Source organism: Carassius auratus, chromosome 12, assembly GCF_003368295.1.
Source record: "Carassius auratus strain Wakin chromosome 12, ASM336829v1, whole genome shotgun sequence".
In the NCBI taxonomy this organism is placed as follows: domain Eukaryota; kingdom Metazoa; phylum Chordata; class Actinopteri; order Cypriniformes; family Cyprinidae; genus Carassius; species Carassius auratus.
In genome coordinates this window covers 9,165,085-9,173,943 of record NC_039254.1, presented here as the reverse complement: position 1 = coordinate 9,173,943, position 8,859 = coordinate 9,165,085, and positions in this window count along the sequence as shown.

Below are 8,859 nucleotides of genomic sequence, written 5' to 3'. Positions count from 1 at the left end.
TATTAATATTGGGACAAGGCTTTATAAAGCATGAACTGACTATTTACTTTTTGAGTTTGAAATTATTATTTGCAGCACAAATAAGGTTTTTTACGATTTTTTAAAATTCCTAAAACTGTAAGAAAAGGATAAGGCCTAAGATTTCTATGTGAGTGGCTAAATTTATTTGTTTTTATAACTATAATGCATAAACTATGAAATTATACAAAATATATAAAAAAGTACAACAGTTATTGTTTTCCAATGTTTTTTAGCCTACTGCAATCATTCTAAACAGCTTGAATAAAACCTGTTAATATTTATTATAGACCACTGTAACTGTGTATAATCTAACAAACAAGTTTATTATGAAAATAAAAGTGTGTACACCAGATAAATTGGACGATAAAGAAATTGCTAACAATAGTATAATAGAGCATGTTTTATGTTTTTAGGCGTTTAGATGCAGAAATGGACAAATCAAATGTAAAATAAAATGTAATTGATTTAATTAAATATAGATTAATTCTTGTTAGAGCAAAATAATAAATAAATAAATACGTACACACATTAAAAACGCAGCCAAGATGAATGAATTACATTTTTTATATAGATTAAAATTGAAGACAGAAGCAGCTGGTATACGCGGTCACTTAATATTCAAATCCAGTAGATCCACTTCAGATTTATTTCTCAACGGTTTACGTTCACGTGGCTGTTTTCGTTTATATTCGCCAAGCTATTTTGAAATAATCTTGTCCGTGATGTGTTCGTTTGTACGACGAAAGCCAGAATCCTGCAGCTCGAGAGATATATGTTATTCTGCCAGTCGCGCTTTCAAATAGTCTTGCACACTTAAACGGGTCACAAACACCTGCATTTAGCTCTTGTAGTGTTACAATGGGTTTATTGTGTGCATTTGTGGTAATATTTTATTTAAAAAAGCTCTTAAACAAGAATAAATTCGTTTGTTTTGAGCTCGACACTGTACGCGCTGATCGGAGGCGTGATTTCATATAGGCAGCCTCAAATATTTCATTTTCACACAAACAGTTCAAAAACATCTTAATTTAGCTCTTGGTGTGTTCTAATTGGTGAATTGTGTGATATCGCTGCAATACTTTATTTTTAATAGCTATAAAACAAGAATAAACTCGTTTTTTCTGAGCTCATCATTCCACACGCTCCTGCTCAGAGTGGTGATTCATCTCTCGTGTTTCTCACGTATCACTGACCACACATCCATTATTAATGAGCCCTGACCTGATAATAATCATATATGTTGGTTTAGCTTGTCAGTGTGAATTAAATCCAAGTATTTATTTGTATTTTAACCGATTTAAAAGAGAAACTAAATCTCCGGTAATTGCACCTGTAGGGGCGCAATTTCTCTCAGACAATGGAAGTCTAAGCACACACACTCAAACAGAGGGACAGAGTGATATGAGATGTCTGACAGTTTTTTAATTTTCTATTATCCATACAGTGTTGTAAAGTCGTGAAACTATCCATATTTACTCAGAATGACTTTTTGTCTGTATGAAAAAAGGTTTTGAAGTGTTTGGAATTTAAAAATGCAGGAAAATTAATAATTCCAGTTTTACTGTCATTAAAAAAAATCACCACGACAAAACCGTTCAAGCTATCCAAAATCCATTGGCAATTTAAGTTGTTTAAAATGTTTTGGCATCATGTAGACAAAGTTTGGTGTGTATAGTGTTACTCTCCTCTGAGCAGTATGCATTAATTCACAACTAAATGTAAAAAAAAATCCACATTCAAATCAAAATAGCTGACTTCCTGTTGATCGTAGCTGATGACTGTGAATTAGAAAGTTGTCCGTCTTGATAAGAACAATTTTTTTACCGAGTTTGGTGTCTGTAGCTAAAACTAACCCCCCCACTTTTGACAAAAGGTGGCGCTATAGAGTGCCTTTTCCACGCCCTCTTATGAACTTTTGCCAGTGTCTAGTTATCATAAATACTGATATGTGTTCTGAGTTTGATGAAATTCTAAGCATGTTATATGCCTCAAAATCACCTGAGAAGTATTCCAGTTTGACATGTTGCCACGGCAACAATATTTTTAGCTATCCAATTTCCCCCAGCAGATTCATATCGGCTGTGTTTTAACATTATTCTGATGAAGTTTGAAGCAAATCGAGTAAAAATAAGATGCTGAATTCAAAGCATTTTGAAAATGACACACTTCCTGCTGCCAGTTGGTGGCGCTATAACTTTGACTCCTAATAGTCACATATATGTGATCGACATCATACAATGAATAATCTGATGAAGTTTGATTGAAATCAGGAAATGTATGTGGATGGTATTAGACACTTCCTGTTTCTCAATTCTCGCCATAATTTCAACGCCTCGCCACGAGCAAACCGTTCGAGATATCAAAAATCCCCTGGCAATTTTTCATCCCCAATGTCTTGAGATCATGTTGACCGAGTTTGGTGGTAAACGAGTAAAAAACCTATGACAAGTATATCAAATTCCAGAGCATGCGCTTTTTACATAACTCTAAATAGCTGACTTCCTGTTGGGCGGAGCCCAATGACATGCAATACGAAAATTGTTCGGCACAATGAGATCTATATGTGTACTGAGTTTCATATGAATATGTGCAAGTATGTGTGAGCTATACATCAACATTTATGACTGTGTTCCAGGGGGCGCCGTAGAGCCCCTGTGCCACGCCCGGGTCCCAACCTCTGCAGGCTCCTAAAGGGCACAGATTCCAAAGTGTGCGCAAATTTTCAAGAGTTTTTGAGTATGTTAGGGACCCCAAAAGCCCCCACAACTTTGACCAAAAATATGAATAATAAACCCTAAATAGCCAACTTCCTGTTGGGCGGAGCCTATGACATGCAGTACGAAAGTTGTTTGGTTTAATGAGATCTACATGTGTACCGAGTTTCATGTGTCTACGTGCAAGTATGTATGATATATGGCCCTCAGTATTCCAGGGGGCGCTGTAGAGCCCCTGTGCCACGCCCGTGTATCAGTCTCTGCCCGACCCTAATGGCCGCAGGTTCCAATCTGTGTGCCAATTTTCAAGAGTTTTCGAGCATGTTAAGGACCCCAAAAGCCCCCGTAACGTTAGAAAAAAATAATAATAATAATAATAATAATAATAATAATAAAAAATAATCCTAAGGAAAACAATAGGGCTCTCGCCCTCCAGGCTTGAGCCCTAATAATCCTAAGGAAAACAATAGGGCTCTCGCCCTCCAGGCTTGAGCCCTAATAATCCTAAGGAAAACAATAGGGCTCTCGCCCTCCAGGCTTGAGCCCTAATAATAATAATAATAAATATAGCTGCAAGCAGCGATGGCGGGCTCAAGCCGTCAGTGCAACGCCACCCCGGTGGCATCGGGAAAACTGTGCCCAGCGGGCATAAGCATTTACAGTAACCCTCTGGCAATCAAATTTTAAGGGATATGGCAGTTAAAGGGTTAATCCGACCCGTCTAGACTTTGAAATCACATACACAGAACAATATATATAACTTTAGTAACACTTTATTTTAATATATATATAAATGTATAAGGTGTACATTGTAGCTGACACCTAAATTAACACATTAAAATTGTTTTATGACTGCAAGTCTTTCTCCTCAAATGCTATTGAGCTTCAAATTTGCTTTTGAGTCCATGTGAAAAAGTAGCATAATTTACATATGACTTACAGTTTGTTTTAATAAATATCAAACATTCAATTTAATGGTGCATTATAGCTGTCACCTAGATGAACAATTACAGTTGTTTTTATGACTGTAAGTCATTCTCTTCAAATGCTACTGACGTTAGAAAATTGTATAACAATATCACATGTAACTTAAGAGACGGTCCCTAAATTTGAGACTCTCGAATGTCCAATGTCAAGCCAACTTTATGCCTGTTTTTGTTTTGTTTTTTACTTTATTTTTCTTTTCTCTGTGCCGGATTGCTGATGACTTTTACCCGGGCATAGATGTCCATCCATCAATTACGAACATTCATCCGCAAATGTCCGAGCGGTCGCGAGCGAGGATGGGAGAATGGCGCATGTTTTATTTTACTGGGATGGTGCCTCCTCTGGGAGTTGGTGCCCTACGAAGACTGCGTATTCTGCATATAGGGAGCAGCGGTACTATCTGGAAGATATATTCCTCAAACCGTCGTACAAGAGGAGGTGATGCTAGTACTTCAAGCATCTCTCAAAACCTATCTGTTCATAAAGCCTATATATAAAGTCTTAATATAGTATTCCACAATATGTTGTGCTATTCTAATATTATTGTGGTTTTTTATTGACATTGTTATTTGCTGTTATTTTTTGTTTTAATATTGTTACTGTTGTTACTTGTTGTACGGTGACCTTGAGTGGTTTGAAAGGCGCCTTAAATAAAATGCATTATTATTATTATTATTATTATTATTATTATTATTATTATTATTAGCTGTACACTTGATAAAAAAAATTAAATATAAACTTATGCAATTGTATATATATGTATATATAGTGTACAGTTTTCTTTTATTGCATCTTGAAATAAATGTTTCTGAGTTCTGTGTTTGTTTATTTATTTATTTTTTTTTTTTTTTTTTTTTTAGGAAGATTACAGCCTTTAATCTCCTCAAAATAAATGTGCATATAAACCATGAACAATTTAATTATAGCTGTATTTATAAAATGCTTACTAATGACTATTAATTTTGGGAGATGGCTATATAAAGCAGCAACAGTTGATGTTGAGGCCTAAGATATTTCTTAAGCTGTAATGATGAAAAAACAACAACAACACAAAATTGCTTTTTTTTTTCTGCTGGTGATTAAAGAGATGATTAAGTCTCCCTCCCTCTCTCTCTCTCTCTCTCTCTCTCTCTCTCTCTCTCTCTCTCTGACACCAAGCCCATCCCCTCTCCCACACATTCACACAAACTCAGCACACACACTTAACACACAAACGCACACACACACACACACATTACCCACAGTGACAGAGGGACAGAGTGACATCAGATGTATGGTAGTTTTTTAATTTTCTATCATCCATATAGTGTTGTATAGTCATGAAACTATGCATATTTCCTCAGCATGACTTCTATGTGTACATTTTGTTGAAGTGTTTAGAAGCTGCACTTTAAAAAAATAAAAGACATTTACTGGTTACTTTTTTACTGTTATTTCAAAAAATCACCACGACAAAACCATTCAAGCTATCCAAAATTAATTTGCATCTGTTCTGTAAGATAAATTCTTTAAACAGTGGTAAAAGAGGATGTGGTGCTGATCCTTCAAGAGTCACTCAAAACGTGTCTGTCCATAAAGCCTATAAAGAATTATTCTTAATATACAGTTCACAATATTTCAGCTTGTTATTCTAATAAAGTGAGGGTCATTTTATCAGTAAATACATAAAATTCATATTATTTTTCTTTGAAAGATTTCTATAAATGATTTAAATCATACTTGTTTCTACAATAATTATTTAAAAGTAATCCTATACCTCCATCTGGTGGCCATTATTGGTACTAAGAATTGCAAGCTTCATTTATAAGTTATGATAGTTTTAATTTTATGCTGGCTCTTGAAAATGATAAAGCTATTAAACTTACTGTGCTTCCTTCAAATGATAACTTCTACGTATATAAAAAAATATGAAGAGTTTGGAATGAAAAAAATTAAAGATATAGTAAAATAACTATTGTATTTTTTTTATGTTACTTTAATAAATCGCTATGACCACACCATTTAAGCTATCCTAAACCCATTCGCAATTTAACATCTCAGTATATTGGCTTCATGTTAAAAAAAGTTTGGTGTGAACTACTTGTGTCTTCTTGGAGGAGTATGAAATCATTTACAGGCTGATTTTATCATAAATCCACAATAGAATTTCTGAGTTCTGTATCAATCAGTGTTGTTGTTTGTTTATTTTTATTTTTTTATTTTTCATAGGAAGATAACTGACCTTTTACTCTCCTTTTTAACAAATGTGCTTATAAACCAAAAACAAGCTATTTATAGCTGTATTTATAAACTGCTTACTACTGACTATTAATATTGGGACAAGGCTTTATAAAGCATGAACTGACTATTTACTTTTTGAGTTTGAAATTATTATTTGCAGCACAAATAAGGTTTTTTAGGATTTTTAAAAATCCCTAAAACTGTCAGAAAAGGATAAGGCCTATTTCTATGTGAGTGGCTACATTTATTTGTTTTTATAACTATAATGCATAAACTATGAAATTATACAAAATGTATAAAAAAAGTACAACAGTTATTGTTTTCCAATGTTTTTTATTATTTTTTTTTTTTTTTTGGATTTACATTTAAAAAAAATTAGCCTACTGCAATCATTCTAAACAGCTTGAATAAAACCTGTCAATATTTATTATAGACCACTGTAACTGTGTATAATCTAACAAACAAGTTTATTATGAAAATAAAAGTGTGTACACCAGAAAAATTGGACGATAAAGAAATTGCTAACAATAGTATAATAGATCATGTTTTATGTTTTTAGGCGTTTAGATGCAGAAATGGACAAATAAAATGTAAAATAAAATGTAATTGATTTAATTAAATATAGATTAATTCTTGTTAGAGCAAAATAATAAATACATACGTACACACATTAAAAAAGCAGCCAAGATGAATGAGTTTCATTTTTTTTATAGATTCAAATTGAAGACAGAAGCAGCTGGTATATGTGGTCACTTAATATTCAAATCCAGTAGATCCACTTCAGATTTAAATCTCAACATAATACAATATTTCTCAACAGTTTATGTTCAATTGGCTGTTTTCGTTCATATTCGCCAAGCTATTTTGAAATAATCTTGTCCGTTATGTGTTCGTTCGTACGACGAAAGCCAGAATCCTGCAGCTCGAGAGATACATGTTATTCTGCCAGTGGCGGTGTCAAATAGTCTTTCACACTTAAACGAGTCACAAACACCTGCATTTAGCTCTTGCAGTGTTACAATGGGTTTATTGTGTGCATTTGTGGTAATATTTTATTTAAAAAAGCTCTTAAACAAGAATAAATTCGTTTGTTTTGAGCTCGACACTGTACGCGCTGATCGGAGGCGGTGATTTCAGATAGGCAGCCACAAATATTTCATTTTCACACAAACAGTTCAAAAACATCTGAATTTAGCTCTTGGTGTGTTCTAATTGGTTGATTGTGTGATATCGCTGTAATAATTTATTTTTAAAAGCTTTAAAACAGGAATAAATTCGTTTTTTCTGAGCTCTTTACTCCAGACGCTCGTGATCAGAGCGGTGATTCATCTCTCCTATTTCTCACGTATCTCTGGCCAGAAATAATGTATCCATGAGCCCTGAACCGGTAATAATCAGATATGTTGGTTTAGCTTGTCAGTGTGAATTAAATCTAAGTATTTATTTGTATTTTTAACCGATTTAAAAGTGAAAGTAAAAGTTCGGGAATTGAACCTGTAGGGGCGCAATTTCTCTCAGACAATGGAAGTCTAAGCACACACACTCAAACAGAGGGACAGAGTGAGATGAGATGTCTGACAGTTTTTTAATTTTCTGTTATCCATACAGTGTTGTAAAGTCGTTAAACTATGCATATTTCCTCAGAATGACTTTTTCATCTGTATGAAAAAATTCTTTGACGTGTTTGGAAGCTGCAATTTAAAAATACAATAATGATTCCCTTTGTAGGGTCATTTAAAAAAATCACCACGGCAAAACCATTCAAGCTATCCAAAATCCATTCACAATTTAAGTTCCTATCAGAAATACTGATGTGTGTTCAGAGTTTTGTAAAATTCTAAGTATGTTATTTGCCTCAAAATCACCTGAGAAGTATTCCAGTTTGACATGTTGCCACGCCAACAATTTTTTAGATATCAATATCCCCCTTGCAGATTTATATCGGCTGTGTTTTAACATTATTCTGATGAAGTTTGAAGCAAATCGAGTAATAATAAGATGCTGAATTCAAATCATTTTGAAAATGACACACTTCCTTCTGCCAGTTGGTGGCGCTATAACTTTGACTCCTAATAGTCACATATATGCGATCGACATCATACAACGAATAATCTGATGAAGTTTGATTAAAATCAGGAAATGTATGTGGATGGTATTAGACACTTCCTGTTTCTCATTTCTCGCCATAATTTCAACGCCTCGCCACGAGCAAACCGTTCGAGATATCAAAAATCCCCTGGCAATTTTTCATCCCCAGTGTCTTGAGATCATGTTGACCGAGTTTGGCGGCAATCGAGAAAAAAACCTATGACAAGTATTTCAAATTCCAGAGCATGTGCTTTTTACATAACTCTAAATAGCTGACTTCCTGATGGGCGGAGCCTATGACATGCAATACGAAAGTTGTTTGGCACGATGAGATCTATATGTGTACTGAGTTTCATATGAATATGTGCAAGTATGTGTGAGCTATACATCAACATTTCTGACTGTGTTCCAGGGGGCGCCGTAGAGCCCCTGTGCCACGCCCGGGTCCCAGCCTCTGCAGGCTCCTAAAGGCCACAGATTCCAAAGTGTGCGCAAATTTTCAAGAGTTTTTGAGTATGTTAAGGACCCCAAAAGCCCCCACAACTTTGACGAAAAATTTGAATACTAAACCCTAAATAGCCAACTTCCTGTTGGGCGGAGCCTATGATATGCAATACAAAAGTTGTTTGGATTGATGAGATTTATATGTGTACCGAGTTTCATTCGTCTACGAGCAAGAATGTATGATATATGGCCCTCCATATTCCAGGGGGCGCTGTAGAGCCCCTGTGCCACGCCCGTGTATCAGTCTCTGCCTGGCCCTAATGGCCGCAGGTTCCAATCTGTGTGCCAATTTTCAAGACTTTTTAAGCACGTTAAGGGCCCCAAA